Genomic DNA, 21,042 nt, shown 5'->3' with positions numbered 1-21,042 from the left:
CAGAAAGAGATGGGTGGATGTAGTTGAAGAAGACATGAAAAAGCTGGGTGTCAGAGGATGGAGAAGGAAAGCCATGGATCGGATAGAATGGCAGGCTATTGTGATGCAGGCCAAGGCCCTTCAAGGGCTGTAGAGCTGAGGAGTAAGTAAGTAAGTACTGTGAAACGCAGAATAAAATTTACGATATTCAATGACTTGTGGCCCACACGGATTCCATCTCTCAGGTTAACTGACGACAGTGGTGACAACAAAAGTATCTAGTTCCGCACGACTGGATAAATACTAGGAAGAGAGAAAGAGGGAGAGACAGAGACAGAGACAGAGAGAGAGAGAGAGATAATGGTCTGGGACTCTACGAAGTGTTCATTACTACTACGCCATTGCCTGTGGAGGAGGAATACGTGGAGCACAATGCACCAGAACGTAGTGCACGCATCAAAATGTTAAATTAGGTGCATGTACCAATCAGTGACGAACGCATTTTGTTGAGAGACATCTTCGCCTTCATATCAGCTCCATTTGTGATGTAAAACGCCTCTACAATCATTTATTTTCTTCTGATGAATAGTTTCGGATGTATTAGTTATGATAAACTTTTTGAATTCAACTAGTCGTCCTATCTGTGTTGTAAATCTTAACACCGTTCCAGCCTCAGTCATCGAGCAACAATTTTGTTCTGGTGTCTGTGTAGTGCAGAAGTAGTGCAGAGTAGAATTGTGTTCAGGAACAGGCAGGATAGAAAAATGTAGTCATTACCACCATCTAAGCATAATTAAGTTGGATACCCTTGAGGAATTAGCTATCTTCGCCATAGTCATAGTCATAGAAAATTAAGTATATTCTGATGTTGTTCTTTGATGAGGATATTTTTGTTGCTTCTCAGAGTTACGATCTGCTTTAGAAAACTCCATTCAGTCTTACGACAGTATAGTAAAAACATTTGTCGGGATAGTAATGAGTAACTGTTAACTTATGTTAAAATGCTCTTTTTCTCAAGATAGTACCTATTTACTTCAACATGCATCGTCCAGTTTTCTACCGTTGAGTAGATCCCATTCATAAAGAGCGATCGGGAACTCTGGACAATTCCCATCTATGACTCTCATAATATTTCCTTTTTTTGCTCAAAATATTTTACAGCTACGTATTTACTTACGTGTCGAAGTAGCTACTTCAAGTCGATGGTTCACCGATTGATAAAGTGCCTCTTTTAAGGTCGGCCACATCGGTTTCCATTCACTGTTTTGACTGATTTCATCTGTGGTGTGCGCTCGACCACCAGCTTTCACAGTAATATATCAGTGCAGAAATCAATTGTGTTTTTTTAACTGTCCAAACATTCCTGACCATTTCATTTCCGTATTTTTGTTAGTAAGCAACGAACAAATGTGTCATACATAATGGACAAAGACATCTCTTAGTTAATGTTCTCTGTAAAATGTACTGTGCTCTTTGAAACTTTCTCATTGTGGAAACATCCCCCAGGCTGTGGCTAAGCCATGTCTCAGCAATATCCTTTCTTTCAGGAGTGCTAGTTCTGCAGGGTTCGCAGGAGTGCTTCTGTAAAGTTTGGGAGGTAGGAGACGAGATACTGGCAGAAGTAAAGCTGTGAGGACGGGAGGAAGGGACCTGAGTCGTGCTTGGGTAGCTCAGATGGTAGAGCACTTGCCCGCGAAAGGCAAAGGTACCGGGTTCGAGTCTCGGTCCGGCACACAGTTTTAATCTGCCAGGAAGTTTCATATCAGCGCACATTCCGCTGCAAAGTTAAAATCTCATTCTGGATACTGTGCTCTTTGTTCTGATATTAGATGACGTCATGTTTTCCATGCACCTTTACACACCGATCGTCTAATATACTACACTGACCACTTTTTCGATGTTTTCATCCAGATTTGCAGTTGTGATGGAACATACAATGAAGACATAGAAATTTAGATAATAAGGCAATATTTAATGCTTCAGCTAGGTAAAATAAAGAGATGCAATCAATAGTTCAATTGTAAATAATGTTTGTAGGACAGTACCGAGCTCTTGAAATTAATTTTACCTCTAGAGCAGTCCTCATGGACAAAAAATATTATTGTGCATCGATACAACTGAAAAGTATTGATAGTCGCTTTTCCTAATTAACTAACTGAATTTTAGCAGAATACAGAGTGATATAATAAAATAATAATTATTCCTGAGGTTTTAAAAAGGTATCCAACAGGTAACCTGATACTATTCATAATTTCAAAATAAATAGAATAAAGATTTTTATACATTAGAGGCGGAACCATATTGACACAGGACTCAGGGGTCATGTGGAACTAAATGACAGTGTTGCTGATCATAGTCTTCATTGTGTAATAAATATTTGTAAAGCAGAAGTCGATCACAAGCGCAAATTTGCTATTTTCTTCTTACACAAAACTGATTTTCCGTTACTTCTCTTAAGATGGCGTTCAGTGAAGTAACATCGTACAGGTCTCTCTTTTAGTGGGATACACAGTAGACTAACCTGTGTTTTCTGTTAACTGCCATCATCGTTCCCACGAACATGAACAGTCCATTAGCCAATGAATAGTGAGAGCTTTTCTTAGGTTTTACTATAATTATCAATCAGAAAGAAAGTACTGCAGTAATAGGATGATTTCACTGTATGAGAATAATGTTTACTTTTTTAATTCATTGAAGCTCAAAGTGGAGTGCTAGCTCTTTTAAATGGAACTACCTATAGTTTATAAGTGTGTGGTAACATGATAAAACATTACAATCAAAATAATGCCCATTCTGAATTTGAAACGGATAACAGAACTTCCCCTAAATCTTAGCGATCGAGAAAGAGCCATAATTCTAAATTAATTTTTCACTACTGATGTTTCCCTGATATGTACAAGAACCAACAACGCCAGTAAAATGAATCTAATAGTTGCAATACGGACGGTTAGATTCGCGGATGAAATAGACCATACGGACAAAGGTTGCACTGTAGACTGGATGAACAGAAAAATTAATAAAAAAATTTGGACTAATTATAAATAAGGAAAGGTAACTGAGATGATGAGCAGCAGATATGAAACAAGTAATCTGTTTAAACGAGTACTTAGGAAAGATACAGCAAAAAATGTAATCTCTACCTCTTAGCAAGAAATCTAATGCAAGATGACCCAAGAAATAGCGACATATGAAACAAATCACCACAGGTACAGAAACCTACCTTCAAAAAATGTTAATGTTAAATAATGACAAAATCTGTGGAAGTATAAGATTGGGAAAAATAACTGAGCAACAGTAGGTCATCTGAAAAACAGAGAGTAAGTAGGTACAACTGCTCGTAATATAATGCTAACAAGGATATTAGAGACTAAGAGGACAGATACAGCACGAAATAAAGTGGTATTAAGAACAAGCAAGGGACAAGATGTATGGGACAGTCATGGCAGAAGGATTAAAGATGCATGTGTTGTGGCATTAAGGATGATTAACTTCACATCGAAAAGGAGTAGAACGGGGGAAGAAGTGAAACAGCATACAAAAGTTAGAACACGTAAAACAGATTAGACAGGATGAAAGCAGTCGCAAACTTCTGGTAAAAAAAGAATGAATACTTTGGTGGGCATCGCTTCATAAAATTACTACTTTATTCACTCAAGCGTGAAGAGTCACTTCCGCTATTTATTTGGGCTGGTCTATAAAAGTACAGGATTCAAGAAACTATTTAAAGAATGGAGGAGCATCATGGGCTGCTCAGTACTGAAGCAGATGTATGCAATGAATAAAACAACAACTAATTTTACAGCTGGGATGTCGCTGTACTACGAAGACAGGTTGAAAAATTCTGTGTCTGGCGTGCTGATATTATGCAGTTTAGTTATTCGTTTAGGTACAAGATGTACAGGAAGTGTCAATTTGAAATGCAGATTGGCTGTCTATACGACGCTTTGGCGGACAAGTGTCATGTGAATTTCCATAAATAGATAAATTGGAATACAACGCCAGAATTAATTACTTCCAAAAACTGACTGAATTCAAGGCTCGCATAGTAACTATATGGCAGCAGCAGTTAAGATTGAGTGGCAGTAGCATTGCACAAGAAGTAAAGATAACTACTTTACAAGTAGAATCATAAAAAAAATAACGTGTACAAAAATATTGATCGCTACACAAAGCTAAAACAAACCATCTAAACAAGCTTGATCTATGGCTGACTCATAGCATCTCGACTATCTGTACAAACGTGTATTTCCTATCATCAGAAAGACCGGAGGAAGCCCTTCCGGTTCTTTACGAGGGATGGTCAGTAATTAACGCAACGCATTTTTTTCTCGGCCAAGTTCGGTTCGAAAAATGCGGAATTTGTTTTGGGACATAGTGAAATATTCACGCTTCAGCATCTATAGTTTCATGACGTTCCGATAGTTAGTGGCGCTAAACGCAACCTTGAAAATAGCCTCTGTAGTGGATGTACGTTCCAAGCATAGAGGTACCACTGAGCTCCTTTTGGTGGAAAACCATAATTCCGTCTTCAGGCCACGAGTGGCCTACCGAGACCATCCGACCGCCGTGTCATCCTCAGTGGAGGATGTGGATAGGAGGGGAGCGGGGTCAGCACACCGCTCTCCCAGTCGTGATGATGGTATTCTTGAACGAAGCCGCTACTATTCGGTCGATTAGCTCCTCAATTGGCATCACGAGGCTGAGTGCACCCCGAAAAATGGCAACAGCGCATGGCGGCCTGGATGGTCACCCATCAAAGTGCCGACCACGCCCGACAGCGCTTAACTTCGGTGATCTGACAGGAACCAGTGTATCCACTGCGGCAAGGCCGTTGCCTGTGGAAAACCATAGCATCGAAAATATTCATAGATGATTACAGAATGTCTACAAACAGCTGGCAGTGAACAAAAGCACGATGAGTCGTTGGGCGACGCATCTTCCATCGTCGCACCAAGATAACGCAAACTTGTCGGAACTACTAAGTGCCAGCGGGCCTCTCACAATTGTGGCTCCTGCAATACTGGAGCGTGCGTACACCCTCATTCGAGGTGATCGACGGATCAGAATCAAATACAACGCTGCACAAGTGGATGTCTCTGTTGGTAGTGCTTACCCAGTCGTCCATCGGTTAGGGTACACAAAGGTATGTGCCAGCTGGGTTCCTCGCAACCTAACAGAAGACCATAACGACCAACGAAGAGCCATTTGTGCGGAATTGCTGGATGTTACGAGGTTGACGTTAGAATGTTTTGTCTAACATTATAACAGGCAACGAACATGGGTTCATCACTTCGAACGGGGAAAAAAACGGCAATTTCTGGAGTGGCGCCGCAGCCTCGCCAGTAAAGCCAAGGAGACCTGGGACTCTGAAGGGTTCCTCCCTCATGATGCAACAATCAACTCTGAAGTGTATTGTTCTACTCTCAGGAAATTGAAGAAAAAGATCTGTGCTTCTTTATCGCTACAAAAATGCAAATTAACTTCCCCTCCTCCATGAGAATACAAGGCCTCACAAAAGTCTGCGCACTAGGGAAGAGCTCACATAACTCATCCACCCTACAGACCGGATCTTTCACCTTCCGACCTCTATCCGTTTGGCCCAATGAAGGATGCACTCTGCGGAAAGCAGTACATGGATGATGGCGAGGTTACTGGTGCAGGAAGAAGTTGGCTCCAACGTCGCCCACTAGAATGATACCATGCGGTCATAAGGCTCTCCCAGTAAGGTGGCGTAAGACCGTCGCACTCAACGGAAATTGTGTTGAAAAATAGAGTTTTGCAAGCAAAAGCGTGGGGAATAATATGGTGTATTGCAATCCCGAATTAAACCAACCTGCTTTCAGAAGAAAAGTGTTGCAATACTTATTGAACGCCCCTCGTAGGGGAACTTACGAACCGGTTAAAATAGTTGATTTTTACAAAATGCATTACACTGTGCTGTCTGTGATAACAATATTTATTCTGCTGCCGGTTTCAATGTAAAACCATATTCAACGGCAGAAATATTGTCACTGATTTATCACATGTCACATGCTTTGACATACGTTACTACTGAAAACCAAAATTACCAATATAGAAGATGAAAAGTCGTAGCAAGATTACAATACGATGGCCCAACGTGCCACAGGTGGTAGTGGTGAATGATGAGTGCGGAGATGTGTAGAGGAGAGTAGACGAGCAACTGTGGAGCAACTAGCCGCACAGGTGAAGCAAGGGGATTCCAAAAGTTTCATCAACGACCATTCAGCGAACGTTGCTGCGTTTGATCCTCTGCAGCAGGTGCCTGTCTCGTGCACCCATGTTGACTGTTGTTCATCAGCAACGAAGGCAGTGATTCACACGCCAGTACCACAACTGAACGTCCAATGAGTGGCAGGAGGCGGTTTTTTCAGATGAATCACGCTTTGTGCTCCGTGGACAGATGACTATTGGCGTAATGGCCTTGCAACAATCGTCGTTTAGGTCCAAGGACGAGGAGGGTCAGTTATGGCCTGGGATTCCCCGGGTGATCGCGTCATTCTGGAACGTACAATGGATCAACATAACTATTCGTCTATCGTTGGGGACCATGTCCACCCCTACATGCCGTTTTTTTCCTTGGATCGACGACATATTCCAGCAGGACAATGCAACGTGCTCACAGCTCGCAATGTGCGTGCGTGGTTCGAATAGCACTAGGCTGAGTTTATCGCACCCTCCAGGCCAGTAAACGTCGCGGGGTTTAAGCCATTCAAGAACCTGTAGGACCGCCTCAATCGGGCTGTTCGCGGGATGGATTCTCATCCAGGAAACCTAGCGCAGCTCGCCACGGCAATAGAGTTGCCATGGTTCCACATCCCTGTTGGTACATTTCAGAACCTCACTGACTCTCATCTTGCACTTCCGAGCGGGAAAAGGTAGTTATTCAGGCTTTTGACAGGTATTCACATTAACGTAACTGGACCGTGTAGTTACGATAATATGACGTAATCCTTAAGAGTACATTTGAATAATGTTGAAATACGAGAACTATTTCATAATTGAAACATAGTGCGTAAAACGAGTCAAAAGGAACAGCGAAAGAGTCTAAGTCGGCCATGAAGTCAGGTCGTAGTTGAAGAAACCAGTGATTTAAAATGTATAGAATTTTAACCGACCTTTAAATCTCGCCTCCTTTCTGTTTGTTCTACATGCTATACAGGGTGGAGAAGAACACACCGAGAATCTTTCATAGGTGGTGCTAAGTACGAAAAAAAGAAAATAAAATGTTTAGTAAAGACTGGCCCTAAAATGCATGGGCACATGTTCATCTTCATTTCTGTGAAACACATGTCTTCTACTGATCAAGTGCTAATAGCTCTTCAGTTATGCGTTTTAGATCCCCTATTTACTGGAGACTGTTTTCTTGTTTCGTTACACTTCACCATCTCAGAAAGTTTTGTAGGTGTTCTGGTTCACTCTGCATATGTTAAATTAATTTTATTACTTCACTGTTGTATCTATACAGCAACGTTTGTTTCTTTGAGTATCTATTTCATTATAATAATTACAAGGAGAATATTCTATAATTACTGCTTGCTATCGAAAAGACAAACCTTTGCTGGATCAAGAAACATCGTTACCGAAACCGTCGCCTAACAATGTAATGCAACCCAACTAACACAGAAAAACTGGCAGTTGCATAGCAACTGACACTGACAGTGTTCACGGAGCCTGTCCACACTGTCAAGAAACATCATTGGTAACATCAGGGGCCACAGATCTAACGTGGTCGCTTAAGTATTGTCACTAACTCTCTCTACAACATAAATGTCACTGACAGAGGTTCTGTAGCTATTCGTAATTTTGTGAGCAGTTTATTGGCCACTAGATGAGCCACTATTATTTTCGAAACGGTTAAATCTTTGCAATTACTGTATGAAATAGTCCTTTACGTTTCCATATTATTTTTAAAATATTGTTATGTACTATTTTTTGTTAATATAACGTTAAACCACAAATTTAAGCAAAGTTCTGGATGCTACATCCACGCCTGTCTGTCTGAAGACTTTTTGGACTAGATGTAATGAATATACTGAAAGGAGTCTCGGATATATGACGGTATTCAATATTTTATTGATCAGCCACTTGTCAGGACATATCAGATGATGATATAATTTAGTTTTTCATAATTATTCTGTGTATTTTGTGCTGTTTTAATGTGTTCCAATTGTATTAGTAAATTAACAAAGTAATATTTAAATTCTTTGTAGTCAGTCAGTCAATGGAAGTATGTACAGTCACAGATACTACACAGGTCTTGATGACAGCAAACTGTGCTCGCACTTACTTTCAGCGTAACATTGAAAACAGAAACATACAGTTATTTGCTTGGAACGGGTTTTCTTCGAGAAAATTTAGTCGCAAATAGCTCATGTTTATAAGGCGACTATTCCTTTATTTCAAGTTTTAAGATCGAGAGAGATAAAAACACAGGGCTTGCATTAAGAATCAGGGGATTAAGAGGAAAGCATGTAAATAAGATGTTATTTAGGAATCTGCGTCCGAATTTAAGTGGCTCAAGCCCTGAAGCTTAGCAATGACACTTGGCATATAAACTTCAATAAATTTCAAGGGAGAATTAAAAGGATCGCACTAGACAGAGTGAAAACAGCATTAAAAAGTAGTGGCGAGAGTGAGTGTGAAGTTTTTTGAGATTGAAGTTTTCTTTAATAAACTGTATATAAAGTGCTCATCCTTAATTATTAAATATAAATCAGTTACATCATATTATCATCAAATTGTTTTAAATGGTGTTACCTTTACGGAATGAATTTTCTCTCTGTACCGGAGTGTGTGCTGATTTGAGACTACCTGGCAGATTGAAACTGTATGCCGGACCAGGACTCGTATCTGAGACCCTTTCCTTTAGTGGGCAAATGCACTACCCATTGAGTGACCGTGTACAATTCACGTGTTCTCCACTTCCTTCCCCTCACTGCTTAACTTCCGGTAGTACCTTTCTCCCACTTTACAAACATCACAGATGTTATCCTTCATACCTTGCGGCACTAGCACTTCTGTAAAGAAGAATATTGCGGGCACATGGTTTAACCACAGCCTAGGGATTTGTTTGGAAGGCAGGAAAAGCATCTGTGAGGGCGCCTCGTGAGCTGTGCTTGGGTAACTCTGTCGTTAGAGCAATTTTTCAGGAAAGGCAAAGATATAGGGTTCGAGTCTCGGTCCAGCTCGGAGTTTTAATCGGCCTGGATGTTTCAACCTTGCATTTGCTTATCTCTGTGTAAGTTTTCGATACCAAAACAAACTTCCGTTAAGTGGATTAAAAAAAGTAAATGTGGGTGGAAGTTTACAAAGGGAATCTTTTAGATGCTTGGCATACTGAAAGAAGGATGCAAATAAAAGAACAATTATTTCCATTTAGGTGTCAAACTTCAATAGTTTTCCTGAAAATGAGTTGCGCCCCTAAAACTAAGTGAGTTGGTAGTGCGGGTCGCACAATTATGAAATTTCACGCCCAGTGTCCAAGTCCAGTTCTATGTTTCATTTTTCTTTTGTTGTCACGGAAGTATGTCACACCAATATTTTTTGTGACTTCGTAAAATACAATGGAATTATTTGCAAAAGGAATAAGCATTTCAAATGTTATTAAGAATAGATTGTACCATTACAAATGTCATATAATCTTGAATAATCAACATTAATTGAAAATTAAAACATAAAGATTCTAGTATTTAAATTTTTGCATTTATTTTCACTTTTGTGCTTCAAGGCCAGTGCATTCATAAAAAGTTTCAAAGAGTAAAAATTTAGAGCACCATGAGACACGTGCGAAGGCACACATACCAGAATCACGTAATCGCATTTTTGTGTGAATGTCATGAAGAAAAGAACCACGCGATGTGGCGATAATTTCGCGGTAAATCATGCATATTGAAGCATTTTCTCGAAAGCTGGCGCCTGAAATTGATTATGGAATTGCATCGCAGCTGTCTGTTAATTCTATTTCCTGTGATTGAGAGAATGTTAGCTCTGTAAATGGCGAATTTAATTCTTCATCTGTCAGTAAAAGTACGCGCGGCAGGGTTTATGTAACGACATAAACTTTGGTGAAATTGCTTGTAATGAACATATCGGTATTCTGATTTCATCAACAGACAGACCATCGTACAAAGAGAGATCGTTTTGTGCACCTCACGAGTCAATAATGTATGGAAATAACTCTCATTTTTACGTAATGTAGCAAATGTTTTACAAGAAGTGATGATAGGTTTCTACTGTGAGCTTACCATACTTTGGGACTGTTGCGTTTTCATTAACTGGTTCACGTCTTGTTGGACTCGAGGACCAAATTTGTCACTATGGTTTTGGAGACACACGGAAACTGTTGGTATCAGTCTTTTGGAATGTGTTAATCCGTGTCGATTATGATGATAAAATATATTTTTAATAAGACTTTAAATCTTTATTTCTTTTGCCATTCATTACAGAGTATATAACGATGCCATAAAAAATACTGATGTCGCATACTTCCGCTACGACAAAGAAAGAAAATATAAGACTGAATTTGAACACGGGACGCAAAGTTTCGATGCTGTGATCTTAGCCACTGCTCTATCGACGCAATTGATTCTACGCCGAGCGAGTAGGCTGAAGAAGTCGCGTTGAAACTTTGTCCGTAATTTCCATGAAAGATGTTTCGCGTTGGTTCCTAAGCCAAAATACACTACACCACGAAGATGACGTGCTACAGACGTGAAATTTAACCGAAAGTAAGAAGATGCTGTGATATGCAAATGATTAGCTTTTGAGAGCATTCACACAAGGTTGGCGCCGGTGGCGACACCTACAACGTGCTGACATGAGGAAAGTTTCCAACCGATTTCTCATACACAAACAGCAGTTGACCGGCGTTGCCTGGTGAAACATTGTTGTGATGCCTCGTGTAAGGAGGAAAATGCGTACCATCACGTTTCCGACATGCGGTTTATCGTATTGCGACATAGCTGCTCACGTTGGTCGAGATCCAATGACTGTTAGCAGAATATGGAATCGGTGGGTTCAGGAGGGCAATACGGAACGCCGTGCTGGATCCCAACGGCCTCGAATCACTAGCAGTCGAGATGACAGGCATCTTATCCGCATGACTGTAACGGATCGAGCAGCCACGTCTCGATCCCTGAGTCAACAGATGGGAACGTTTGCAAGACAACAACCATTTGCACGAACAGTGACACGACGTTTGCAGCAGCATGGACTATCAGCCCGGAGACCATGGCTGCGGTTACCCTTGACGCTGTATCATAGACAGGAGCGCCTGCGATGATGTACTCAACGACGAACCTGGGTGCACGAATGGCAAATTCGGATGAATCCAGGTTCTGTTTACGGCTTCATGATGGTCGCATCCATGTTTGGCGACATCGCGGTGAACGCACATTGGAAGCGTGTATTCATCATCGCCATACTGGCATATCACACGGCGTGATGGTATGGGGTGCCATTGATTACACGTCTCGGTCACCTCTTGTTCGCATTGACGGCACTTTGAACAGTGGACGTTACATTTCAGATGTGTTACCACCTGTGGCTCTACCCTTCATTCGATCCCTGTGAAACACTAAATTTCAGCAGGATAATGCACGACCACGTGTTGCAGGTCCTGTACGGGCATTTCTGGATACAGAAAATGTTCGACTGCTGCCCTGGCCAGCACATTCTCCAGATCTCTCACCAATTGAAAACGTCTAGTTAATGGTGGCCGAACAACTGGCTCGTCACAATACGCCAGTCACTACTCTTGATGAACTGTGGTATCGTGTTGAAGCTGCATGGGCAGCTGTACCTGTACACGCCATCCAAGCTCTGTTTGACTCAATGCCCAGGCGTATCAAGGCCGTTATTACGGCCAGAGGTGGTTGTTCTGGGTACTGATTTCTCAGAATCTGTGCACCCAAATTGCGTGAAAATGTAATCGCATGTCAGCTCTAGTATAACATATTTGTCGAATGAATACCCGTTTCTCATCTGCATTTCTTCTTGGTGTAGCAATTTTAATGGCCAGTAGTGTAGGTGACCCTTCTATCGGCTATACTGATTCCGACTGCGTCAGAGAGCGACCTATGGTCGATTCTCTTTGTTAGACGTATGTAATCACTGGAGGAAGACCAGACAAAATGCACTGACACGTATGGGTACAAACTCAAATAACTAATTCATTTTTGGGTTAAACAGTCTTTCAACTCGAAGCCGAGAATGTTTCGTCGTAACTTCAAGTATCGTTTCTTTTATCGCCGTAGTGAAGAGCACCTGACAGAAATGCTGTGCCCCTATTGCGAACTTGAGCGTGGCTCTAGTCGAGGGATCTGTGACAGTGGAGAGAGACGGGATAGGACATTGAAAGCGAACAGCCCTGGAGATTTTGAAAGCCAACAGTCTTGTTGAGTAGAGGGCAGGGACCGCTGCGGTAGTAATGAGCAGCTCTAGGAGAAGCTGTCGTCCCAAGCGAGGCACGAGGCTGCTCAGCGCAGACAGCGGTCATTGCCGCCGGCAAGGACGGCTTCAGCTAAGCCCAACGTCGTGTCTCCTTGGCGCGCGCTGCGGGAGGCCTACCACGCAGGGGACGGAACGCCCGCTTCCTGTACTGCTGGCGCGTTTCGTAATCGTAGGAGCAGCGCAGGGGACCAACACTTAAGGAAGAAGTTACGGGACAGTTTGAGAGCTAAGGCTGGGAAGAAACAGTAGCAGATGTGATAGCAGAAACACAATCATGTTGTCGTTATTGTTGTTGTCAAATCCACGAAAATTGTTTTCATACCTGCGAAGCTACTGCACTTTTTACCCATTTTAATTTAGTTACTGCATTTAAGCCTTGGTCTGCCTCTAAAATTTTTGACCTGCCACACTTATCTCCAATACCATATTAAGCAATTCTAATATTATTCCTTCTTTTAGTAACGTTAGGCTGTGAAGCTCTCCACAATTCGATTCAGAACGTCTTACTTGCTCGACGTGCCGATTTAATCTTTTATATTCTGCTGTAGCACAACGTTTCAAAAGCTTCAGTGCTACTCCGTCATGTTTATCGTCCACATTTCACTTCCTCGTAAGCCTATAATCCAAAAAAATATTTTTTTGGGACACGTTAGGATACTGAGAAATAATGTAGCAGCCAAGGAATCATTTACTGTAGACTAATTTTCTGGTAAAGGACCCAGACTGAGGAGTATTACGGTCTAAGAAGATATTGTAAGTTGCTTCCTTAATGCGTGCACTACACATTCCGACGAGTCTTCCAATTAACCTTAGCCTGGTATCTGCCTTTACTACGATTAGTGTTATGTGGTCATTCCGCTTTAAATCTATCCCTCCATATTCTTCCAGATATTTAATGATTGTGATTGTTGGGCAACTCTATTGTCGTTCAACCTATTTATTCTAAATTCTTTAAATTTGTTTCCATTAAGGATATACTGATGATATCTGTCCCAAGAATCGATCTTCCTCAGATTTTCGTGCTTTTTCACTACAATTTTCTTGTTTTACGATTTCTCTAAATACAAGAGCATCATCCGCCAACAGCCTCATGCAACTTCCGCCATTGCACTTCTGTTTCTATGTGTGTTACATTTCTCTACCTAGTTGGAACCAGATACGTTGTAAGGGTACGACATTTTTTTTTTAATTTAATTTCATTTTGCCTGATCTGGTGTGTTTTGTTTCATTCTCGAAGATGACGTAGGGGGAGGAACACATCAACCCTCTTGGGCATCCGTAGCGGGCGAGGCAACGTTCGCGTGGAACTCTCAGGTTAAGGATTTTCATAAGAATCGGGCAGACAACTTGCAGCTGTTGTGACGGCCGACGTGGTCGCTCTCACTGAAGGACAATGGGCGGAGATCCTACTAGGGGATGCCTTGGTATGCTCGGGGCCCCGCGTGAAAGTTTTGTTTACTTGCAACAGCGGCTGCATCACATTCCGTAGTACACGTTTCATTGTGTCCTATACGGCGTGAGTCTATTAATGTAGTAAAAAAAAAAAAAGAGATGAGAACGAGATAGTAGCCCGACTGATATTTGTCATGTAGAGAAAATGAAACGTAAAAAAATTTAAAGCCTTCCACTGTCCCGTCATGTTCCAGGAGGAGATTAGAGTTTAACGTCCCGTCGACAACGAGGTCATTAGAGACGGGGCACGAGCTCGGATTAGTGACGGAGGAGGAAGGAAATCGTCCGTGCCCTTTCAAAGGAACCATCCCGCCATTTGTCTGAAACGATTTAGGGAAATCACGGAAAACCTAAATCAGGATTTCCGGACGCGGGTTTGAACCGTCGTCCTCCCGAATGCGAGTCCAGTGTGCTAACCGCCGAGCCACCTCGCTCATGTCCCAGTTACACTTCTTCGTACCGTTAAACTACACACGATTATTTTATAACATATATATAAGAGGCAATCAAATGAAAACGACGCATATGGAAATCCCACAGTGAGACAAGACAGTCAATGGCTGTAAGAAAAATGTTTCCGGTTGCCTGCGGAATCATGATTGTACGCCGGCCGGAGTGGCCGAGCGGTTCTAGGCGCTACAGTCTGGAATCGCGCGACCGCTACGGTCGCAGGTTCGAATCCTGCTTCGGGCATGGATGTGTGTGACGTCCTTAGGTTAGTTAGGTTTAAGTAGTTCTAAGTTCTAGGGGACTGATGACCTCAGAAGTTAAGTCCCACAGTGCTCAGAGCCATTTGAACCATGACTGTACTCAGGCGTGCACCGACGTGCAGGCGGTTCCACACATTGCAAAGGTTGTTTCCAGTACTCTGCCGGAGTTCCGCAGGGAAGCCTCTGCACATCCTCTGTTCAGTTCCGATCGCTCCACATGCGATTTCCGTACTTTGAAGCCCTTAAGAAAGACATTTATGGCCGTCAATTTGCTTCGGACGAAGAGGTGCACGCTTCTGTGCAATCATGGTTCCGTAGACAACACAAACATTTTGCCTTAAAGGTACTGAGCATCTCGATTCACATTGGGATAAATGTATTAACACTCTGGAGACCGGCGACACCACAGTGGTGTCGTTCGCTAAATAGTATCCAACGGCCAGCGACACCAAAGTGGTGTCGTGTGCATAGTATGGACGATACGATTACTTACGATGAACTCGAGGAGCAAGACTTGGAGATTGCCACTACATCGCGCACGTCTCATCATGATCCGGTTTACAGACTTTCCAGTTGTGGTGTCACCGCCAGACACCACACTTGCTAGGTGGTAGCTTTAAATCGGCCGCGGTCCATTAGTACATGTCGGACCCGCGTGTCGCCACTGTCAGTAATTGCAGACCGAGCGCCACCACACGGCAGGTCTAGAGAGACGTACTAGGACTCGTCCCAGTTGTACGGACGACTTTGCTAGCGACTACACTGACGAAGCATTTCTCTCATTTGCCGAGAGACAGTTAGAAAAAAGCCTTCAGCTAAGTCCATGGCTACGACCTAGCAAGGCGCCATTAACCATTTCTAGAGAGAGTCTCACTTGTATCATCAAGAATGCTGTATACAAATGATGGATTAAAGTTAAGTATTCCAGCAGCTACGTACTTTTCTTTATAGCATTCATTACGTATCCTGTTTCAGACATAACGCCAGCCGGCGTGTGTAAACGCGTGCCTTTCGGTTACCCGTCACTGTGGACTGGCTGTCTTGTCAGTCCACAACACCAGTCACATAAAGCAACACAAAAAAACAGCGAACCTAATGTGCAAGTCTTGTGGAGTTGCTTTACATCTTGGGGACTGTTTTGCTGCATATCATATGAAAGAGAAATACTAAGTGCCAAAGACAATGCAAACAAACAAATATATGAAACAAACAAATGGTTCAAATGGCTCTGAGCACTATGGGACTTAACTTATGAGGTCATCAGTCCCCTAGAACTTAGAACTACTTAAACCTAACTAACATAAGGACATCACACACATCCATGCCCGAGTCAGGATTCGAACCTGCGACCGTAGCGGTCGTGCGGTTCCAGACTGTAGCGCCTAGAACCGCTCTGCCACCCCGGCCGGATGAAACGAACAAATTTTGTTTTTATTCACGTATGTATATATTCGAAATATCATGAAAGTAGGGGAACAGGGTTGAGAACTTATGAGAATTAACGATGAGATACGTAAAACGTAACAATTTATAATCTCCTGATAATGTCAAGAACGGTCGGCGACAAGCCAAGTAATCCGAATTAGCGTTGGCGGCGCCAAGCGAATAAATTTGTACGAGACGTGCGGACTGCAGAGTGTTAAAATTTATGGTTACGCCTTTTGTACAGCAAACAGTTCACTCTATGAAATCTTCACGAGTTATCAGCCTAGTGGCGGCGTCCTTTAGTCGCAACGTTTCAATGGATTGCGTATCCATCATATTCCGGGTAAGATGATGATGATGGATACGCAGTCCATTGAAACGTTTCGACTAGAAGATGACGCCACTCGGCTGATAATCCGTGAAGATTTCGTAGCTGATATACGCCGAGAAAGCCTGCAATCGCATAAAACAGTTTACTACTCTTTTTTCCATCTGTATAGTTTTCTTTTGACTGCGTCTTACATAAAAACACATTTTATGTATCACAGAATCATAATTAGCATTCCAAATTCAAACTTTATTTTGTCAGATATAAGCCAACGATGTTTCTGTGATGACTGATTGGTCGTGACATCTTCTTCGAAAGGACTGTTAAGAGAGTGTAGCAATACTTTTTTCTCGTGCACGAACGTCAACATTACTTTGTTAGTGGTTACTGTTGCACTGCTTTGCGGTGATTGTCTTGTTCTCTCGCACAGTCACAGATCTCTGTTTAAAGACTTGAAGCGGCATCTAGATGTGAGGCGACTTTACGTTGGTCTAGAAATGAGATCTGGCACTGTGCATCTGTATTTGTTGACGTACCGGACTAACCGTTACTGCACAGCACAATGATTGAAAAAGCAATCTGAGCTGCCTGGAGTCTCCTCGTTTCACGAAGGGTGACATTTATCGACAGGAGAGTAGTGTAACAGACAGTTACATTTTTTGTTATTAAATTTACAGTTGTTCTGTCATTTGTGCTGCAAATGAATATTACATTTTTTTGGAGTAGACTTTCGAGGCGTTAGCTTCGTAAGGTTAGGAACGGCTGGTGCTCTGGATATTGGGCCCCAGCTATAAGGCACCAAGAACAGAGTTAATTCACTTTGGTGCGCTGGAAATCAGAATTCGTCGAGTATGCTAAACTAAGCAGCTGAGTGGAACATAAATAGGAATGCCTGTAAGGAGTCGAGGTCAGATCAAAGTTGCAACGGTACGCAGTACGTCGCGGCGTGTCATCTGGGCCAGAGTGAATAGCCTAATACAATGGAAATAAGCAGTCCTCATGTTTGCTCTGTATAAATCAGTGCTTGGATTTGAGACCTGTGCGCTTCCGACCACTTAAAATTTCGGTATTGTGTCATATAAACTGGTGTTAACCAAACAGAAGAACATATGACCCGCAAGAGCAACACATGCAGCGATCCTATAAGCAGCGTACACTCAGCAGCAGCGAACAATTTTAGGAATACATATCTAAACTGCGAAGTATTAAAATTGTACCATCATGAAGGCAGCATGCAGCAAATAGAAACCAATATGAAGTGTGCTGCACACAGAACGTAGCGTCCTCTCAAATAAAATTTTAATAAGGAGGGTGAAAGGTGTACAATCCTATCTTCCTTTTTTGGGAAGTTGGCTACTGATTCTGAATCTGAGATATCGCGAGTGGTAGAGAGCGAACAGCTGTTGGTAGTCGTCGGACACAGAGTGGCTTGGAGAGAAGACGCATCAGGAGAGGTCGCAGCCTGCCCCGGCCGTGCTAGTAGCGCCGGATAAGATTTTTGTATTAATCGAGGATTTTTGGTAATTTGTCTTTTTTTGCTGTATGTAGTTGTTCCTTGCTTGCGCGCTGGAGGGATTTCCTCAGATTTGTATATGCGTTCATTGAAAGTAGTATTCATATCTTTGTTTTCACCAGATAAGTGATTATTGATTATAGACACTGCGGAATAGTTAAAGTCTTTGCTAATCAAACGTCCAAGGAAAAGAAAGGCCTGAGTGAAGTTCGTCAGTATATGAATCTTCAATTTTTATAATACAGTAAATTAAAAGTTTTTATTCATTCCTTTCGTTTTCTACACTGTTTAAAGCTTGTTGACTAAACCCCTCCTGATCGTTTAATTTCTATAAAAGTAAAACAAAGGAATAGTTGCATCAGTACTTGTGAGCATGCATTGCACTCTGCATGAATCGCAACATTTCTTTTGAATTACTTTTGCACGTTCCTGGACACAATATATTTATGCAGTTGCAGCGCCAATACGAGGAAAGTTGTCTGCTGCTTGCAGCAGCATTGTATTACAATTGTAAGGAGACGTTAGAGAATATTTAAAGAAAATCGCAGTCAGATACTAGAGAATTGACTTTTCATGACTTGTAGCAAGGTTAACTTATTTTTGCTTTTGTTCTCTATCAGGATACTGGCATGTCGGAATAAGGATTTTCATAATACAAGTTGTATGGCTACACAAGATTTTATGATAACGACAGTAAAGTTTCACTAGATTGCCTTGTAGTTTTTAGAGAAACATAAATATTGTCAGAGTTAGAGCTTCACATATTTCCGTACATCTTTCACCAGGCTAATAAAAAGTACTATTTTTTGATGGTAAAAAACGTTTCAAGCGAAATATAAAAAATACTTTTCGGAAATTTGATAAGTTCCTATGGGATCAAACTGCTGGGGTCATCGGTCCCTAGGCTTACATCCTACTTAAGCTAACTTAAACTAACTTACGCTAAGGACAACACGCGCACACCCATGCTCGACGGAGGACTCGGAACCTCCGACGGGGGTAAAATTTATGCTATCCTTATTAAGTTATAATTAAAAAGCTTATATTGTAGTATCTCAATTGAAGTTTCGTCGCTCTTCAATATCAGAATAATTTCCTGTATCTTATCATATTTTATTTCAGTTTCTTCATCATCTGCGGAGCTGGATGACATGTAAAGTTGTACTATTAATTCGTTCATTGTACTACTCATGGAACCTAACCGGCATTCCTCGTTTCTTAGTCCTTATTAGGCCTACTCCTGCATTACCTTTATTTGATTCTGTGTTGGTAATATTACACTATGTAATCAAAGTATCCGGTCACCTGGCTGAAAATGACTTACAAGTTCGTGGCGCAGTCCATTGGTAATGTTGGAATTCAGTAAGGTGTTGTCCCACACTTAGGCCTGATGATGGCTTCCACTCTCGCAGACATACGTTCAATCATGTGCTGGAAGATTTCTTGGGGAATGGCAGCCCTTTCTTCACGGAGTGCTGCACTAAGAAGAGGTATCGATATTGGTCGGTGATGCCTGGCACGAAGCCGGCATTCCAAAACGTCCCAAAGGTGTTCTATAGGGTTCAGATCAGGACTCTGTGCAGGTCAATCCATTACAGGGATGTTATTGTCGTGTAACCACTCCGCCACAGACCGTGCTTTATGAACAGGTGCTCGATCGTGTTGAAAGATGCAATCGCCTTCCCCGAATTGCTCTTCAACAGTGGGAAGGAAGAAGGTGCTTCAAACATAAATGTAGGCCTGTGCTGTGACAGTGCCACGCAAAACAACAAGTGGTCCAAGCCCCTCTATGAAAATACGACCACACAAAAACACCACTGCCTCCGAATTTTACTGTTGGCACTGCACACGCTGGCAGACGGCGTTCATCGGGCATTCGCCACACCCACACCCTACCATCTGATCGCCACATTGTGTACCGTAGTTCGTCACTCCACATAAAGTTTTTCCAGTGTTCAATCGTCCAATGTTTACTCTCCTTACACCAAGCGAGGCGTCGTTTGGTATTTACCGACGTGATGTGTGACTTATGAGCAGCCGCTCGACCATGAAATCCAAGTTTTCTCACCTCCGGCCTGACTGTAATAGTACTTGCAGTGGATCCTGATGCAGTTTGGAGTACCTGTGTGATGATCTGGATAGATGTCTGCTTATTACACATTAAGATCCTCTTCAACTGTCGACGGTCTGTGTCAGTCAACAGACGAGGTCGGCATGTACGCTTTTGTGCTGTACGTGTCCCTTCAAGAAACTTCCTGGCAGATTAAAACTGTGTGCTGGACCGAGACTCGAACTCGGGACCTTTGGCTTTCGCGGCCAAGTGCACTTGCCCGCGAAAGGCAAAGGTCCCGAGTTCGAGTCTCGGTCCAACACACAGTTTTAATCTGCCAGGAAGTCTCATATCAGCGCACACTCCGCTGAAGTGTGATAATCTCGTTCTGTGTCCCTTCAGGTTTCCACTTCACTATCACATCGGAAACAGTAGACCTAGGAATGTTTAGGAGTTTGGAAATTTCGTGTATAGACGTATGATACAAGTGACGCTCAATCACCTGACCACTTTCGAAGTCTGTGAGTTCCGCGGAGCGTCCCATTCTGCACTCTCACGATGTCTAATGACTACTAGGTCGCTGCTATGGAGTACCTGGCAGCAGGTGGCAGCACAATGCACCTAATATGAAAAACGTATGTTTTTGGGGTATCCGGATACTTTTGATCTCATAGTGTAGCTCAAATGAAATAACAACTGGAAATTTAGACAAATGAAGGTGTTTTGATTCGACATTTTGTGGTAAAAATAAATTGCACGTGTAGTCACGCTCTGTAACTTTGGAGATAGGTTTTGAACTCCTGTTTTTTGTTGTAAACGATGCATGTACTAAAGTTTTAAAGACTTCTTAGATGAGAACGATACCTCAATTGTGCCACTAGGATGGGCATGTGTCCTGAACGAGTCTGGCATAATAAATCCAAAATAAATCTTTGGAAGTTGATCTCGACACTCTACTCATTAAAAACGAAATTTCTGAGTTTTGCACGAGCTACAGAGCACCGGCTGCACATAACATTCACGAAGCCAATGAGTGTAGAGATGCATCTTTAAATGCTGGCAATATTTTACAAAACAGTGTGCCTGAAAGAAATGGCTATAAGTTTTAAGACAG

At 42.2% G+C, this 21,042-nt stretch overlaps 1 long non-coding RNA gene and 1 pseudogene across 1 annotated transcript in view; both read right to left on the bottom strand.

The window, feature by feature from the left end:
- Positions 1-21,042, bottom strand: part of LOC126161235 (uncharacterized) — a 524,432-nt gene that overhangs the window by 35,348 nt on the left and 468,042 nt on the right. The gene's annotated exons all lie outside the window — the stretch shown is intronic.
- Positions 4,698-4,815, bottom strand: LOC126097434 (5S ribosomal RNA; annotated as a pseudogene).

The sequence above is a fragment of the Schistocerca cancellata genome, chromosome 1 (genome assembly GCF_023864275.1).
Source record: "Schistocerca cancellata isolate TAMUIC-IGC-003103 chromosome 1, iqSchCanc2.1, whole genome shotgun sequence".
NCBI lineage: Eukaryota > Metazoa > Arthropoda > Insecta > Orthoptera > Acrididae > Schistocerca > Schistocerca cancellata.
The sequence above is the reverse complement of the archived record's forward strand: the minus strand, read 5'-3'. Positions and strand labels throughout refer to the sequence as shown.